General features: G+C 40.4%; 1 pseudogene; it reads right to left on the minus strand.

Annotated features, from left to right (window-relative positions):
• Positions 1–9,581: 9,581 nt before the first annotated feature.
• Positions 9,582–10,552, minus strand: LOC149237955 (F-box protein SKIP31 pseudogene; annotated as a pseudogene).
• Between the last annotated feature and the right edge of the window lie 9,374 nt (positions 10,553–19,926).

A 19,926-nucleotide genomic window follows, 5' to 3' on the forward strand; every position in this document is an offset into this window, starting at 1 on the left:
ATGATGATGATGACCTTTAAATGATGGCACATCCAATTGAGTGATGGCAGTGACCGGAACATGAAAATTTTGAAGGAGCAGCAATAGACCTAGACACACTAGCCAATGACCAAATTTTATTTTGAAAACCTAGGGAAATGATTAAAATTTGACTTAATAACCCCAAAACAACATTGTAAGAGCATATTTGATCACTGGTGATAGGAGGAACTGACTGACACTAACACCAATAATCTCTTATCTTTGCAAACTTAGGCTACACATTGGATCTGATGTTTACTTTCCTTGTCTTTAAATATTCTGGTATATTAGGGTTCTTTGCTTTAGGTCCTTCAACCTCGCATTGTCCTTCAGTCTCTAGAATATTGATTTTTCATTGATCATATTCTTTTTCTTCTGCAGTCACATTGTAGCACTCTAGCGCATTACGCAAATGTGTACTCCAATCTGGTTGAACCCATTCTACCGACTCTTCAGGTGTTCTAAAGATAGCGGCCTTAATTTCCTCGAGCACTTCATCAATGAACTTGAATTCATCCTCAAAGCTAAAAGTTAATAAGAAGCTCTCCCTCAATATGTCCCATTCGGTTGTCCCATGGCAAATCTCTAGCTCTAAATAACAATTCATGGGAATAGTATCTAAGGTGTGAAAGAAGATGTGTACCCATTTTGGTTGTGGCTCTTCTCCCTAAGCTTTAGTCCACCGCGCCAAGTGCTCGCGTGGAACATGTTTTCTGCTATATTTCTCATTCATCCAGGTATTAGTGTATCCAAACCTTAGCTTCATCATTAGCTTGTATTCCCTCAAGTTAGAGAATCTTTCCTTATGCGTACCCCACCAATGGGAAGGTGTAGTGTGCAGTGCCAATTCAAGTGCTTGGAAATGATACTCTTCGAGAACCTCTCTTTCAAATTCATCCAAAAATAAATTAACATCATTTAAGGCATCATAATGTGGGAATTTTCTTACCTCTGTAGATATGCACCGTAGTGATTCTGTCATCATATTGCAACGTAGCGTAGAGACCTCATGCAACCTATTATGCTAGTGTTCGAGCTCTTCATCTGAGTCTGAGGTTCATGAGATGTCTATATCCCACGTGATCCACCCATCTACAGTGGGATTGATCCAATCTTTGTCATGTGCAATAATCTTGTGGATTTTATCCATATCATCATCCTCCTCATAGTCACGGACTGGTTTAGTGTACTTCTCTCCTTCAGCGAGGTCTAGTGGCACAATAACCCTAAGCACCTTCTTTTCAAATTTCATCCTTCGCTTCTTCAGATTAATCACCACATCCATATCGAAGGCCCAATCAATTCCTAGTAGTGTGGGGTAAGGATTGTTGTCATCGACAATTTCAATTACCTCAAAGTCATCCAATGCACTGGCTCCTTCAATGTCCATTGTTATCCCATACAAGTGCCCCATAGGAATGATCTTCTGTTGATTAGTAATGCGTAGGTGTATAGGAGACCATTGCACCGCAGATCTCCCCATCCTTTCCCATGTCTTCTTAGGTAGTACGTTCACATCTGACGCAAGATCTAAGATAACCTGATCCATTTCATATTCTCCAATCTGCATGGTCAGTCTAATCTTGCACCCTGTTCACTTCTTATGCTTACCAATTTTCCTCATAGTGCATTATTCTGAAGGAATATTAGATTTTCTGGTGCAATTTTCGATCAGCTTCTGGAGCCCTTCTACCACCTTCTGATCCCTCAATAACTTCATACAAGTTTTGAGAAAAGTGACTAATAGTGAGGGATCCGCATCCTGCACTTCACTATTTCCAACCATTTTTCCTGACTCCCCAACGTAGAAGCCTCAAAAAGTTATTCTTAGCTTCCATGAAAGATTCTTAGCTCGGTCAAGGTCAAACCCAACTTCCTTTTCAATGGCCTTGCGCACCCATCCTTCGGTCTCTGGCTTCTTTCACTTATCTTCTCTTGTTGAAATACCAATGCACATTATGATATTGATGTTATGGCCTTCTTCACGAGGCTTCACCATCATCATCTAGATTTCTTACGTAGGTTGTTGCATATTTTTCTCTTGCACCTTAGCAATCAGCACTGGGAAATCCTCTATCACATGATCAAACTGTCTACAATATTAACAAGATGGATGTGTTGGGTTCTAAAAGTCGTGCGCCAAATGTCTAGCTTTTCCATAGTTATAACAAATAACTTGTCCATGACCTCTACTAGCCCCTCCTCCTCTTCATCTTCCATGGCCTTGGAATCCTCCTCGTGATGCACCCACACCCTGATCTTGATGTCGGTTTTCGGCCTGCATCCGATAGGTAGGGGTCCTTTCTAATCTGAAAATGAAACTACTTGTTTTTGCTGTGCAAGGTATTCATTTCCATTAAATTATATGTGCAAACTGTTAATTATGTCTTGCAAATGAAACAAAGTGTTTTTGGTTAATTTTCTGAGCCTTTATTATGAAGGAGGGTTATTTCATTTTCCTATTTAACATATCAGATCTGAAATTCACAGTAAGAAACGTTCACCACATATAACACAACAACTAATGAATCAGTTCACCCCTCCTGGGCTACATTTGTTGCGTCCAAGGCTCCCAAATGGGCATGTCCTTTCTTTGATTAGATGCTCAAAATGGTTATACAGTGAATAAAAAGCCTAAACATGCAAAAGTAGTTGTGAAAATGAATTTAGAACATAGAAAACAGTCAAGAATGACTTTTGTTTCACCTCCAATGGCTAACCATAGGCCAATATAGCTCCAACACTCCCTAGGCCCTGATAGCTCTTCAAGCTTCTTCACTGATAAAACATCTAAAGATGACCTTTGATGGCTCTGAAAACTGTACCAATGGCTCTAGAATGCTCATAATAGCCAAAATCAAAAAGAAATTCATCCCAAATGGACTTCCCTATCAAAAGTTATGACCAACTAAAGTTTTGCCCACTCTGCCCTAAAGAAACTCCACTAACTGTGGATAACTGCCAGTTAACTCCGCCAGTTTGGCAATTCTGGCAATTTTGGAGCATGCCTGCCAGATTTTTCGGACCGTTAGCTGCTAGCATTAAAGGTTAGGTGACATGGTCACATACAGGCTATAAAACCCTCAACAGTTAACAGTTAACTGTTAGGCAAGTATGGTTTAAATATAACGTTTGGGCTTAGTGGTTAAGAACCACCATATAGATCGCCCGGTTAGGCTGCTTGGCTATCAATGTAGAGACCACGGTTCAATTCCTACAAAGGCCAATAAATTTTAACTGCCCACCATTTCACCAACCACGGGCCACATGTCAACCTTCGGGCTTGCCACGTGTCGCCCATTGATTGGTCCTTCTATATACACATCCATGCACTAAATGCCAAGTGTCACAAGTTGGTTGGCCCACAAAGAATATTTTGTGGCATATTCTAGGGAATATTCTCAAAATATTTTGAGAAATATTCCCAGAATATTCTTTTTAAAATATTTTTCAAATTCAAAGTCAACCCAAGTCAAATTGAATTTTGTAAACATCAAACTTGAATAACTTTCATATACTGTGTCAGATTTTTGAACCATTCATGGTGCCAAGATCACATTGACGAGGCCTATCCAGTCGTTTAGGTTGCAAGTAATTCTGAGCAATTCAAAATTTGAGCCTTTTCCCTAGCTCAGACTTGAGCTCTGATCACACCTCCCAAATGAGAAGCTTTTGGACCCCAAAAGCTCACTAAAATGTTGAAACTGAACTGTACAGAAAATGAAAGAATAACAACATCCTCTTCTCTTCAGCCTTAAAAAAAAATTTCCTAACTTGCCAACTGTCCTCATGGCGAATTTTTGCTGAATGAGCCATATACTTGTGTCGAATCCCGACCAAGTTTTCTCGCCATACCAATCTGCCATTCTGAAACCAACAGTGACCCTTGCTAAAATTTGTGCCCTCTTTTCTTGCATGCTTTTCCATCTCATGGAATCTTGCACCGCTTTGCACTGACACTTCGTTCTCTACACCAATCGACACCAAAGGCACCTTGTGCAACATACAACATCAACAACAAGTTGACCCGAAATGTGCTATACAATTGAAACAACCATAAATGTAAAAAGTGTGCATACAATCGACGCAAGTTGACAAACATGTGTGACACAATTGACACAAGTCGATAAACAACAAGATACATCTTTACAATCACATGTATATGTATCATGTACAATGAACTATATACAGTTCGCTAATTACACATACAACCTCTATGTACATGTGCAACTTCAACTCTTCTTTTCAAATACCAACAAGTATATCATCCCAAAAAACATGTGGGTGACAAAGAGCTGAACTAAAAAGACATTGCTGCAATATAAGTGAGTATCATACTCATGTTTTACACCTCCATGGCGAAATTTTGCAACAACATAAAAATTCCTTCAAATTGAAACTGCTTTTACATGCAATCTTGCATCAAATTTTCAACTGAAATACATGCATACCAATCTGAAATTTACATGTACAAAATGAGTATGACTTACTGTAGTAAGAAGTTAGTCCACTTCCTACCAAGCCAACTCCATGGCATCTTCTGTTGTAACAGCAGTTCTTCATGTGAATCTTTCATTTCCACATCGATAATGGAATCCATAGTTCCACTTGCGCCAATATTTTTGTCCTTTAGCTGCATGTGCTTTGGACGATGAGTTGGATGCAAGGTCCAACAATGAGAAACATGATGTCCCTTCTTTTGACAAAATGTGCAACTCTTAAGCACTTTCTAAGAAAGTTTCCTTTGCCTCTTCTGCTTCCTGTGTGCTTTCTTTTTCAACCAGCATCTTGAAGCAACATGGTTAAATCCACCACAAAATGTGCAACAAAACTTCCTTTCATTTGAACAAGAAAAATGATCATTATTTGCTGAAACATAATCAAATTGAGCATGTGAATAATTATACCTCTTTTGCTGCATAGAATGTCCATCCTTTTTGTCTTCGAGAGACGATGAACTAGTAGAGGAGACAACTTTCCTTTTCAGACTTTCATCACTATGCTTGTCTTGAAAACTGTTTACATTTGCATGCTCGCCATAAGTGACATGTTTACCCTCTACTTGCTGCAATGATGGCTTAAAACAATGGCAATCATCCTTAAAACAATTTTGACATATATGCATTTGAGAACTTGGGATAAAGGTTCTCTTTAAATTTGCATCACATGCATTCAAGGATTTGAATTCTTCACCATTAAACTGTTCATATCCAAGACCAACATTCTTGGGACACTCCACCACTAAAATAGGGTCAACCATGCCTTGTGCATGCTTGCCCAAACCTTTGCCTTCTTGATAGCCCATCTTAAACATTAATTTGGACCCTATACCTCTTGTATGTTTTTCAAAAGAACCAACACACTTTTCAATAGAGGAAATTGAAGACGAGTTTGAATGATTTACCTCGTCCTCAGGCATTTTCTTCGACAAAGCTTCTTGAGCTTGAAGGAGTTGTTTCTCCATGTCATGAAGTCTTTGGAGAATTTTTTCCTTCTCTTCCTTCATAGCTAACAATTGTGCATGAAGCCTGACACTTTCTCTTTGATCCTCAATGAGAATCTGCACCATGTCCTTCACCTTAATGAACTCATTCTTCATGTCCTCATTGAATAATTTCATGAAGGAGGAAACTTCACTTGTGGAAGAAGTTGTCATTATGTAAATGGTCAATTAACAAAAGGAACTTCCAAATAAGAGTTCTCAAAGCTTTCAATCAAATGAAAAGCTTTAACCAAATGTCTTTACAGCCATACTCTTATTCAAGCAGCCATAAAACACAAAATCCAATAGCTTTTGTAGCAAACACAAATCAAATGGGTTTGTTTTCCAAAGATAATCTTGAGGTAAATTGTGGTAAGGAAAATAGTCTTCAACCCTTTCCAAGACTTAGCTAACATTAGCTATCCTTTCAACTCAAGCAAACTCATACAATCAACCATTTTGCGAACAATAAAACAATCAATCTCTTACACGGCTTTAACACCTTTTGCACAAACAAATGCTCAACCAGAGCTTTGATACCATCTGATATAAAAATGAAACTACTTGTTTTTGTTGTGCAAGGTATTCATTTCCATTAAATTATATGAGCAAACTATTAATGATGTCTTGCAAATGAAACAAAGTGTTTTTGGTTAATTTTCTGAGCCTTTAGTGTGAAGGAGGGTTATTTCATTTTCCTGTTTAACATATCATATTTAAAAAACACAGTAAGAAAAGTTCACCACATATAGGACAGCAACTGATGAAGTAGTTCACCCCTCCTGGGCTACATCCGCTGGGTCCAAGGCTCCCAAATGGGCATGTCCTTTCTTTGATTAGATGCTCAAAATTGTTATATAGTGAATAAAAAGCCTAAACAGGAAAAACCAGCTGTGAAAATGAATTTAGAACACAGAAAATAGTCAAGAATGACTTTTGTTTCACCTCCAATGGCTAACCATAGCCCAATACAGCTCCAACACATCCCTAGGCCCTTATAGCTCTCCAAACTTATTCGCTGATAAAAAACTTGAAGATGAACTATGATGGCTTCTAAAACTATACCAATGGCTCTAGAATTCTTATAATAGCCAAAAAACAAAAAATAATCGTCCCAAAAGGACTTCCCTATCAAAAGTTATGACCAGCTGAAGTTTTTCCCACTCTGCCCTTAAAAAACTCCACTAACCGTGGATAACTGCTAGTTAACTCCACCAGTTTGGCAATTTTGTCAATTTTGGAGTGCACCCACTAGATTTTTTGGACCATTATCTGCTAGCATTAAATATTAGGTGACATGGTCACATACGGGCTAGAACACTGATGGCAGTTAACAGTTAATTGTTAGGCAAGTATGGTTTAAATATAACGTTTGGGCTTAGTGGTTAAGAACCACCATATAGACCGCCTGGTTAGGCCGCTTAGCTATCACCATGGAGACCATGGTTCAATTCTTGTGGAGGCCAATAAATTTTAACCACCCACCATTTCACCAACCAGGGGCCACGTGGCGGCCTCCGGGCTTGCCACGTGTCGCCCATTGATTGGTCCTTCTATATACACATCCAATCACAAACTGCCAAGTGTCACAAGTTGGTTGGCCTGCAAAGAATATTCTATGGAATATTCTCAAAATATTCTAAGGAATATTCCTAGAATATTCTTTTTTAATATTTTCAAAGTCAAAGTCAACCCAAGTCAAACTAATTTTTGTAAACTTCAAACTTGAATAACTTTCACATATGGTGTCGGATTTTCGAACCGTTAGTGGTGTTGGGATCACATCGATGAAGCCTATCCAGTCATTTAGGTTGGAATTAATTCTGAGAAATTCAAAATTTGAGCTTTTTCCCTAGCTCAGACTTGGGCTCCTGATCACTTTCCATCATCAGTTTGTAACTTTGACAATTTTGCTCATCGTGTCCAATCGATTTACAGAAGGTAGAAAACAATTGTTGCAGTGTCTGAACAAACTTCTACAAGAGGTGAAAATTATCTTTTATGTGCTTCCCAGTTATCTAACAGATAGTGCACCATAATGGTACTCCCATGCTCAATCCTGCAATATTTTCAGGATTCACAGACACAGGACCTCCTCCAATTAGGTAATTCTGATACATAGGGCAGTGGTCCTTATCGTACCCTTTTTATTTGCATTTCATACACCAAACTTCAACGTGCACCTTCAACTAAGATTCCTTCCTTATTTTCAAGCTCTGCAACTCCATGTGCAGACTCGTCAGCTGTAACTGAATATGGTGTACTCCAATGTTCATATCTGGTACTGGTGAGGCTTCCAACCTCATCACGATCTACACAGCCTCTACTTTCATTCCTATGTTATACTTCATGAGCACCAGTATTGCAGCAAGGATGCTACAACTCCTGGGGCTACCAAATTTACTTCAACAACTTGAAGTTGGTACAAACTTGGAGGTGACAGTGTTGTATACACAAATAGATGTAATGGGTCCACTCTTTGTCACTGCTGAGTTGGGGTGATAGACCACTAGGGTTTCTCAAACTAGCCTTCTATTTATTAGAAGAAGTCAGATTACCAATTTAGACAGGAGAATTTTACCCTAATTGAGAGAATTGAAATGCCACTTACTATAGTAATGAAATACTGAAAGAAACTCCTACAAAACAATGTAACTCATCTAGCTATTTGTTAACATACCTTGCTTCCAAAAGAACTATAATTTAACACATGTGAAGTCTTAACTAGTCTAAGCATGAAGTCTAATCTAAAAAAGAACTTAACTGCTGTGGGAATGAATAAATATAAAGACATTTTCCTTTCTTTATCTTTTTGTAAAAATGTAAATGCTAATCCTTCTTGGTTGTGTTAGAGCCTAGATTTGCCTCAAGCTGAAAAGGCAAGGTTCTAGGTTCCACATCAAACCACATTTAACGTCATAGCTAGCCCTACGAGGATAGGAGAGGGCTCTCTCTGGGTCAATCTCAACGAAAAGTGTTTTAATGGGGCTTGAGATGACTTAAAATGGGAACTGATTTTAGGCTAGTAAATAAATATGAAAGAGGTAATTTATTGAATGACTGAAATTTCTGGGATGTATGGGACAAAGAACAGCATGAGCTGGGAAATTAATTTAAAAACACAGAGTATTTCGTGAGGCAAGATAGGCATGAGGTTTAGCAATCAAATTGGAGTAATATGGAATGGAAAGATTGTTGAGAGGTTGAAAAGGGCATAATGAATGAATCCTTTTCAAACAGAAGAAGAGACACAAAGCATGAATTCCTTCCCAAGGCGGAGCAAAAAATTGGATTTTACCTTTCTTACTTAAAAGCATTCAACTGGAAATGATTATGAATGAATTGTAAAACATAACAAGATACATATGAAACAGAAAGAAGAAAAATATGCTAAACTCATACCACATGAATCTCATGAATCAGAGCTGCATCATTTTATTAATTTCCTGGCCAAACTGTATAGTAAAGCGTTGAGTTTTTCTTCCACACCTTTTCCAGAACTCCCCTTTACAAATGATTTACAATACAATAAATAAACTCAAAGGTGGGAAAACAGATCGATGAAAATAGGGAGTTGTTTCAACTGAAATTATAAAGATAGAAAAAGAGCCATTCATCTGTTCTAAAGACAGAATAGCGTTCCACTGGAATTTCTCTGATGACCAATTAAAAGGAAAAAACTGTAGCGTGGATCCCATGAAATCGTGACTGAGGACAAAATAGGCAATCGGTTCCTATCTTTCTGCTGTGGTAGATATTCTTCGTTTTAATTTTGACTTTCGGTCTTTGAATTTTCACCTTTCCTTAATGCGTCTTCTAGTTCTTTTTCATCATTACAGTTATATCCCAAAAAATATGCGCGTGCATGCATAAGGAGAAGAAGAAAATATAGGCTACTTATTGATATCTTGCCCTAGTCAGGAGAAGTCTGGAATGAAATGGATACTTTGACTGGCAGAGTCAAGACAAAGAATTGTTTGCAAGGAGCTTCAGTGGAAGATGGGCCACGCAACTTGTATCTGTGATTCTCTGGAGACTGTTCTGAAGAATACCTGGTTAATGTTTAGGTAGATCTTGATTATCTTAATGACTGTGAAGAAGGCCCAGGCAACAACATGGAGAAACAAGTACGATTTTGGATTTGGCAATAAACTAGAGAGAATAGGGTATAGATGAAGCCAACTAGAGCCCCAAGTTTCCCATCACCTGTCAATGGCTCTGCTTCATCCGCTGCAGCATAATCAGCTTGTTGATATCCAGGATCAACTTCCTCTTCTGCAGTGGAAATCCACTTGTCAGAACAACGACCAGAAATAAGGCAGACTAAAAGTTGATTGGCTACATCTACCACTGTTTCTTGGCATGTATGATCACACACATGCACAAATCCTGTTCTTTTTCACATAGAAAAATGTCACCAATTTTGAGAGTATGTGCATGTACTTCTAGAGCATACATGGGCACCTGTGAAAACATCAGGAAAACCATGATGTTGCTTCAACTGATTAATTTGATCACCCACTGTTGTATCAGGAATCATGATATCATCCTTCAACATTGAACGATGAGGAGCGTAACTGCGTTTGGCTGCTTGCATTTGTATGTAGTACTCCTGAAATTCAATGGGACAACCTTGAACAAATTCCATCGTGTCTACTGTGTCACGCTCAATATAGAGTTTCTTCCAAGCACATTCTCACAATTTTCCATGGTCTGACTCAGGTAAACCCCACCTCATGCAATACAATCACTTCCAAAGAGATTCTTCTGATGCTGCAGCCCTCATGAACCGACACGCTAATGCACAATTAGTTAGGTCTTCTGGAGAGAGGAACTTGAATATGTTTGGATAAATTTCTGTAGGTATCTTGCTAAAAGACCCATTCTCCGTGTAATGTTTCTGTTTCAAAAGCCGAGAACTACTTCCTGAAGCTTCTACTTTATGCTTCATTACTGTGCCAACATCATACTCTGCAAGTTCCTCTACATCAACCTCCACTTTGCACTCCTCCTAATCAATAGACTTTGAGGAACTCGATCTTGAATTTTCTTGGCAAATCCGTGCGAGTTAGTGGCAATTTGGAGGAATTGTGAGCAGTTTTGGGCCTCTGGCTATATGCACCATGCGGCAGGCCCAATGCGCCATGCCTCACCAGTGCGTCATGCCTGTGTAAAAACACACTGAGTGTTCACGCCCAGTGCACCACGTCTTGTGGATGCGCCGCGACAGAGGCCCAACGCGCCGCGCACACTGTCTTCACCGCAGTTTCGACTTTCACACTTTCACTTTGGCTTCTTTGATGTATTTGGTATATGGATGAGATGTTGAAACACAAAAAATATCTTTTATAGCCTGGACTTTGATTCTTTGATTTGCAAAACCCATTGTTTACGTTGCAGAACTTTGGCACTTTCACATTTTGAAATGTACTCTGTTTTCTTGTTTCCTCTAACTTTAGGACTGATGATGAACTTACTTTGTCTGCTTGCAGGGATGATTGGTAGTGGACTTTGGCAAAGGATCAGGGTGGCACCTGAAACATTTCATGACTAGAAAAATTACATATTTAAAAACAAATTTGATGATTTCTTCTTCAAAACAGAGTTTTGAAGAAGAATCGTTCTCAAGCATTATTGATGATGGGATTTTGCAATGGAAACTGATTTGGAACCTCCCATGCATCTGCTAGTATTATTTGGCATTTTGAAGACTAAATGGACTAACCCTAAACCTAGGGACTGAAATGACTCTTGCTGATCAAGAGACTAAAACAGGACTGTAAGTGACTTTAAAACTTGATTTTGATGGACAGACCTGAGCCAGCAGGGCAAGGCATGAGGGGTAATGAATGACAAGACCCTTCCATCAAATTATGGCATGCCCCTAGTGGAATGCAACTGAGTGAATCGAGCGAGACACCTAAAAAATGAAATGCAAAAGAAAAATTTTGATTGCTGACAGAGGGCTGACGAGACCGACTCTAACAGGTTGCATGGCAGGTGAGATAGGTGTGGAGGGATATTATAGACAAATTTGTGCCTTACAGCAACAAGCATGAATTGTCAATAATCCAAGGGATCCAAAGTTCCCTAAACATGATGTTCCTACCCCTAGAGGAACAAGGTCAGCAAACCAACAGCTCTCAGATCAGTTCTCCACCTGAAAACACTCAAAAACAAGCAATCCTGAAATCAAAGCAGGTGCTCCACTAGGTTTCTGCGCTGAAACTCAGTTGCTCTATGGTGTACCTGTGTTGCAAAGCAAGTGGAACAAAGGCCACCTGCGCTGAGCGAGATGAGACAAGTGGCACACTGAGTCATTGCTCTGGAATCTTCCAAAAATGACACTTGGATCAGGTATTTCGCCTTGTGATGAGTCAGAGGCTCTGTTTCTCCAAGTGGAAGCAAGGTTCTCCAAGTGGACTCAAGAACTGAAGATCAACTAAAGATTAACTGAAGAGAGAGAGGACACAAGGCAGCTACACATCAGTTGCAAGCTGACTCATCCTTTCTCAATTCATCTATATATTGAGCTCTCTCCTATGAGCTCAGGAGGCTGGAATTTTGTGCAAAGTAATGATATGTTGTTGGTTTCACTATAGAACTATTGGGTGATTGTTTGAGAGAGGTGAAGAGGAGAAATTCTTTCTGCTGGGAGGTGTTGCTGGGTTGGAGCCTTCAATGGTTGTAATACTCTCAGAACCTTTACTTCTTCATTAATAAAAGCTATTGAGGTTCTTCTATGTGCTCTTGTTTCAATAATATATTGTGATGATTGCATGTTTGGTTTACACTAATCCATGAACCAGTTATGATTGCATGCCTCTTGTAGTTTCCTTCTTTGTTATTTTGCAGGATCTCATTGTAGCTGGGCAAGCAAAAGAACAGGGAGCTAGGAGCAAGCGGCCAAAGAGAAGAGTTTGGATTCGACATTAAGCGCAAGGCAACGGTTAGTGAATTTCTCCATTCTCTTTTGCTTTCATAAAGAAGTAAACCTTAAGTAGTTTGTTTTACAGTTGTTGCTAAGGAACTATCACCCTTAGAGTGGGATAGGGTCATCCGAGTCGGATACTTTTCCCTACAACAAACTGGCGACTCCACTGGGGATCGTATCCGTTTGATTGTGTTTGTAGTATTTTGCTATTCATTTCCTGAACAAGAGAGTACCAAATCGAAAAGCTTTTGACTATATCAAAAGCGAAGTAGAGGGCAGCTACTCTGGCTCATTTCTGAGCAAGTTCATGATTTGAAGAGCTGATCTACAAGGATCCTTGTAAGCTCTTAGTGATAGCTTTTCACCTTCCTAATCATCCCTTTGAGTGTGCTTGACTGATTGCTTCTGATTTGAGCAAAAACTGTGCATTTTTTAGAAAATTGTGACCCGGAAACTGAGAAAACGCAACTTTCGTTTTCCAAAGCAGGTAGTACACAGGCTACCTGCTTTGCAACGCAGGTCCCGAAGGGGCTACCTGCGCTGACAGCCAGACTGGCTGTGCAGCACCTGCGTTGGCCCAATTTTGCCTAGTGCTGTTGGGGTTTCCTCCTTTTCTCTTGCCTGTTTTCACTATTGATTTGGCTGCCAGTTACCAGTCTTGCACCTGTTCTGAAACCAATATTACTTGCCATCATTCTACCTCTGTTATATAACGAAATTGTACTTGTTCTTTGTATTTCTTACTCATTTACAATTTCCCATAACGAAGAGTAAACTAGTCTTGCTTTTGGCCTCTTAGATCTGAACCTGTGTTAAGCTTTTTGCTGGTCTAAAGAGTTAGCTTGTTTGCTGTCCATAGCTGATTAGTCATTTACTTTCATCATTATGGTTTGATTTCATGCATTTCCAGTGATTAAGAAAGTGAATCTTAAGGTGTCTTTTGATTTTGGACAAGCTTGTTTGTTTTCACTTTAAATCGAAATCAAAGTTATATAACAACTTTCTTTTTGTAATACATTAACATTAAGAAAAGGAAAAGAAAATACATGCATTGTGCATTTTGCATTTGACTGTTTGCTTGACGATTTAGGAAAAATTTGCATTTAGTGTGTGCTCTATGATCTGTGTGAAAAGATTTGCCTTTCTTTTCCCTCAGTAGTTAAGGTTTTCAAAGTTGAAAGATTGAAAAAGTTTACTTCTCATCTTAGACTGCATTCAGGAATTTGTTACATACATCTCGTGGTGATCCTTAAAGGCAAACTGCTAAGCAAGATCAACATTAAAATAAATCCAATTTACATAACAACGCTTTGTAACATAACGCAAACAAATAGAGGTCTAGGTAGAGACGTGTTCCGGCGTCGTTAAACATAGTGACTGTCGATCTCTACGAAGGTGGGTGATTCCTCCTGAGAGTCGGTGGCACTAATACGGACTTGTGCTCCCACGTACCGTCATGTATATATTGGGAGACCCCTATAGGAACAAAGCCTTTATCCGTAGGAAGCCGTGTCGTCCGCCCTACTGATCGCGATGCAGTGAACACAGCATTCACGAAGATCGACCACCCGTACCGTAAAACGTATTCTGTGGTTTCGCGAAAAGTTTGGCACACCCTCTGCCTAGAACTCCAGAGAAGTTTCTTTTGGCCTTTTTCAAACTCTATAACTGAAAAAGTCCATCCGAGCATTTGTCACTTCAGGCTCGTTAATACATCGAAGGAGACTAGAGTCATCTTTAGCTTTTTCTCGACTCTTAAAACATGAAAAAGCAAGTTTGTGTCTAAAAGCGTCGTTAATAAAATTTATTTTAAACAGAACATAATCACCTCTTATTCCCACATTGATCTTTCAGTTGAAAAGTATGGAGCCCTCCAACCAAGGAAGTAACCTTGGTGGAAGTCCAAATCCCTTCTCCTCTTGGGGAGATGTTGGTGCGCCTCATATGGCCACATTGTCACTTCCAGGATAGACAATTGGCCTACCTGTATGGCTCTTTTCAACTAATGTAGTTCAAATCACCACAAATCCTGAGCAGTCGAATCAACAGTCAGACCAGTCTAGAGCTGCCCACCAGCCTTCCACTTCTTACATTTCTTCCTCTGATCCTTCATCTTCACAAGGTAGAGCCGGCAAAAGTCAGCCTCCCATGGAGAAGAAGGAAAAGAAGAAGAAAGAAAAGAAGCAGAAGGGGCCTATGGCGAAGGCGACTGGGGGCAAGCAAAAGACATCTGACAAAAATCCACACACTGCACCGACCGGGCCTAAATCGCCATGTGTCATTTGCAAAGGGACCCACTTCCATCGTGACTATCCTTGTATTCCCCGGATACTAAGGGACTGGTCCCCCAGGTTGCACAATCCGGTAGCATCAACCTCTGGTAGTCATGTTGATTGCAATCCGTCAACTAGCGAGAGTGAAGGACGAAAAGGGAGACCAAGATCACCCTGTATGTTGTGTGAAGGCGATCATGCCATCCACCGATGTCCATTCTTAGACGAGGCGAAGAGAGTTTTGGAAGATCGTCCGGTATCACCGTTACGACTTCCTCCTGGATACCAAAAACTCATGCCTAATCCCTCGATAGTTGAAAATCCAGCTGGCCCACTCAAGTGGTCAGCTGAAGTGTCGGTCATTGAGAATGAACCAACTGAATCCAGACCAGACGAAAGTCTAAAGGTCGAAACGGCAGTTGACCCGGTTCTTCCTTCAGAGGTTTCATCCTCAAATGACACCGTCGTTGAAGATTCATCTTCAAATGACACCCTCACTGAAGAGAATAAGGATGACACCGTCCAGATTCTTTTCATCAACACAGACTCTGATGAGCATCAGGGCAATGCGCCCATTCCTTTATCACAGGAAGGAACATCGTCAGGGTCGTATCCGGCCGTGTATTCGGTCCCACCACCAAGCAACCTAGTTGTATCCTTTGATTGGAATCAACTAGGCAGACCCCGGTTACCAGCCAGTATACCATTCAGAATCATTGTCCAAATCTATAGAATGGTAATGGCTGGAACCATCATTGATGAAGGGGCATCTATGAGTATCCTTTCCTCTATTGCTTGGAAAGCACTAGGTTCCCCGGTGCTTTTACCTGAGATGAGAAATCTATCGGGTTTTGATAAAGGAACCAGTCGCCCATTAGGGATTCTCCCCAATGTTCCCATTACACTGAGGAAGAAGACAGTTCATATGAATGTCATGGTCGTCCAAGGACCCTTGGATTATAACCTACTCCTTGGACGGGACTATATATATTGCATGGGAGCTATAGTCTCCTCACTCTTTAGAGTAATGTGTTTTCCACACGAAGGAAAGATGGTCAAGCTCGTAGACCAACTTTCATTTCCGGGATCTCGCATCGCAAATAGTCAAATACCAACCCTAAACGGCTTATTCACTCAAGAAATGCCTCCACCCCCGGTTCTACTTCCCGATGAATGCGAGTAATTCGGAAAGAAAGAACTGGGACCCAGGGGGCATGCACCCTGGCCTGCCTTGGGCAGAGAAAACCTTGGGTATAAAGTTAATTTCCGCAGAAGAATAGACTAGTCCGTACCCCGTCCGAAAAAGGAAGAGAGGGTTGGTCTAGGATAAAATTCTTTTGTCAAAGTTATGTGAGCGAAAAGATCGTCTCCCTTTGTCTAAAAAAGTAGGCTCTCCTAAGGAGGAGATCCATTTGTGGCAGCAAGTAGCCACCATCTTTGAATGTCAAGCCTCACCCATTAAAACAATATGTTTTGAAGGATAAGTAGGGGCAGTCTTCAAAGAAAGAGATGAAATTGATGCAACAAGTAGTCACCATCCTTAGAAACCTAATGATAGACACCGCCGAAAAGAGAGTTTAGTTTGCGGCAACAAGCAAAACCATTTTTCGGATAATAAGTAAGAGGCAAACCTCCCTCCGTAACACCAATGCTTTATCTGTTGCGATCTTGCAAAACCTAAAAGTGAACTGATGGGAAGACAAGTACCGTCGGCACCGAAAAATAACGAGAAGACAAGTATCGTTAAAAATATAGCAAGACGACAAGTAGAAAAACAGAGGTGGGACGGAGGAGGGGGAGCCTTGAAATTATATTTTATACCTGGGGGCATGCAAACCTTTTGGAGTGCAAGCTAAGAGCGGTTATTTATCTATTTTTTGGATTAGTCGTTTCCGAACTAGCATGAAAAAAGGATGTGGGGCAAAAGTTAAAACTTGCCAAATTGGAGTAACTAGTGAGGTATAGCTCCTTAAATATGACGACCTCACCTGAGGCGTTTCTTGTATTATGACTAGTATGTTCGAGCAGTTTTAGCACACAGTTCATGCTCGTTAAAAGATAAACACAAGATCCGAGCAGTTTTAGCACATAGTTCATGCTCGTTAAAAAATAAACATAAGTTGTGAGCAATCTTCCCCTAGAGTTCAAGCTCACCCAGAAAAAATGAACCGGTAAATAACCTTGGTAAATGTAACCTTTGACAGCCATATTAAAGCCCTTGGTCGTGTTCTTGCAGTCTCACCTCCATCCGTTCATTTGGCCAATCGTTCATCTCCATGTGTTTGTTTACCCATTTTGAGGAACAGCTGCGAAGAGTGATTTCACTAAGCCATCCTTGTGACACTGCCGTGATTGGAATATTCCAACCTGTACCTGGAATCTGCTGCTGCCCTGTTAATCACTCGTTCCTCAAAAGACGAGTCGTCTTTAAGCTCTTTTCACTGACTCATAAAATATGAAAAGATTGCCGAGTTTTGGCCTTCCAGCTCGTTAAAGCGACCGGAAAGCTATCCCTCCTCTAGATTTTAATCTTTTTGGACCTGAGGGATTATTGCACAAAAAGATCGAGCGCTTGTTTTGTTCGGCTCGTTAAAGCAATCGAAAATTCATCCCTTCTGTATTGTTTTATACTTTTTCGGACTTAAGGGATTAGAAGACGAAAAAGGAATTTTGGAGTTAACTTTCCGTACCTTTTCAGACTCTCTAAAAATGAAAAGGACCGAGTTTTCCTTGTCGTTAGACTCGTTAAAATGATTAAATAGCGACAAACTTGTCTTTAGACGAGAACGAGTTTCCCTATCGCTAGGCTCGTTAAAACATAGCGATGGGCTTGCCCGAAGGGCAGGTTATAGAACAAGCATATGTTATCCTCCTCAAGCTTGACAAAAATAAAGAGGTACTGGTCAGCAATGACTGGGGAAAAACTGGGAGAACCTCACAGCATTAATGGTAGCAAGTCACTCTTGAACATGACACTTTGTCCTCCGTATCACATCGGGTTGGGTTGTTTCATTCACCGGTCTCATAACCATGGTCCTCGCCACACCATCCACAATTGGGGTAATGCTACCGATCCATCACATCAGTGTCGTTATATGTTCAAGAGATGTGGTTCTGCAAAGAGTCAACCGTGTCCCATCCACTGCCATACATTATCCTTCATCCACTTCATGACCGCCACCCTGAATCATACATCACAGTTTGTTTTCACCTCATCACAATCACTAGCTCCGTTCCGTGTCACTGATGTGGGATTCATTAAGGCCCTCCTTTGACGGATCACTCCTTGTCGACATCAGCTCATTATCCAAGGAGTTGATCTAGGAACAACCCCTTCAATACTTTGAAGCTTGCATGCCTCAATGGCAAGTTTCTCACTTCCGGCGACAGGTATACATCAATGACCTTCGACCAGAAGATTTTGCATGGTGGTCGATGCCAAGTCCTTTATTCCCACCATGTGAATTGTACTGCTGTACCTTGAGGGTCATCATCCTTATCGGTGATTCCTCTCGCGCTTGTTAACGGTTTACATCATTGGCCGGTAATCAAGCGATGTCTTTCCATGTTCGACTTCAAGAAATTCTCACATGGATCGACTTGTACATCGAGTGAAGATCGGAAGAGATTGAAGACCCCGGATCTAGTTTCATCCATCCGGGCTGCGATATATATTCAGGATATAAAGACATTTGATATGTACATCATTGCAGCAGATGATCATCCTTCTCAAAGGATGATAATTTCAGCAGAGAATTATTAGTCTACAATCAGACGATCGTCTGTTCTATGTACCAAAATGTATTTATAAAGCTGAGCATGGGAATGCCCGCCTCAGCTAGATCATGAAAATGTATGAAAAATAATGTATCGTATTGTATCTTATTACAGGACACTTCTAAGCAGATTGAATGAACTTCAGATCCTCTCAATAAAGCATTTCACCCAATAAACGACCTCATACTTTAGGGGGCATCTGTTATAGACAAATTTGTGCCTTACAGCAACAAGCATGAATTGTCAATAATCCAAGGGATCCAAAGTTCCCTAAACATGATGTTCCTACCCCTAGAGGAACAAGGTCAGCAAACCAACAGCTCTCAGATCAGTTCTCCACCTGAAAACACTCAAAAACAAGCAATCCTGAAATCAAAGCAGGTGCTCCACTAGGTTTCTGCGCTAAAACTTAGTTGCTCTATGGTGTACCTGCGTTGCAAAGCAAGTGGAACAAAGGCCACCTGCACTGAGCGAGATGAGACAAGTGGCACACTGAGTCATTGCTCTCGAATCTTCCAAAAATGACACTTGGATCAGGTATTTCGCCTTGTGATGAGTCAGAGGCTCTGTTTCTCCAAGTGGAAGCAAGGTTCTCCAAGTGGACTCAAGAACTGAAGATCAACTAAAGATTAACTGAAGAGAGAGAGGACACAAGGCAGCTACACATCAGTTGTAAGCTGACTCATCCTTTCTCAATTCATCTATATATTGAGCTCTTTCCTATGAGCTCAGGAGGCTGGAATTTTGTGCAAAGTAATGATATGCTGTTGGTTTCACTATAGAACTATTGGGTGATTGTTTGAGAGAGGTGAAGAGGAGAAATTCTTTCTGCTGGGAGGTGTTGCTGGGTTGGAGCCTTCAATGGTTGTAATACTCTCAGAACCTTTACTTCTTCATTAATAAAAGCTATTGAGGTTCTTCTATGTGCTCTTGTTTCAATAATATATTGTGATGATTGCATGTTTGGTTTACACTAATCCATGAACCAGTTATGATTGCATGCCTCTTGTAGTTTCCTTCTTTGTTATTTTGCAGGATCTCATTGTAGCTGGGCAAGCAAAAGAACAGGGAGCTAGGAGCAAGCGGCCAAAGAGAAGAGTTTGGATTCGACATTAAGCGCAAGGCAACGGTTAGTGCATTTCTCCATTCTCTTTTGCTTTCATAAAGAAGTAAACCTTAAGTAGTTTGTTTTACAGTTGTTGCTAAGGAACTATCACCCTTAGAGTGGGATAGGGTCATCCGAGTCGGATACTTTTCCCTACAACAAATTGTAGGGAAAAGTATCCGACTCGGATGACCCTATCCCACTCTAAGGGTGATAGTTCCTTAGCAACAAATGTAAAACAAACTACTTAAGGTTTACTTCTTTATGAAAGAAAAAGAGAATGGAGAAATGCACTAACCGTTGCCTTGCGCTTAATGTCGAATCCAAACTCTTC

The sequence above is a fragment of the Pinus tabuliformis genome, chromosome 8 (assembly GCF_031772625.1).
Source record: "Pinus tabuliformis cultivar Carrire ecotype Pingquan chromosome 8, CPIR1, whole genome shotgun sequence".
Taxonomy (NCBI): Eukaryota; Viridiplantae; Streptophyta; class Pinopsida; order Pinales; family Pinaceae; genus Pinus; species Pinus tabuliformis.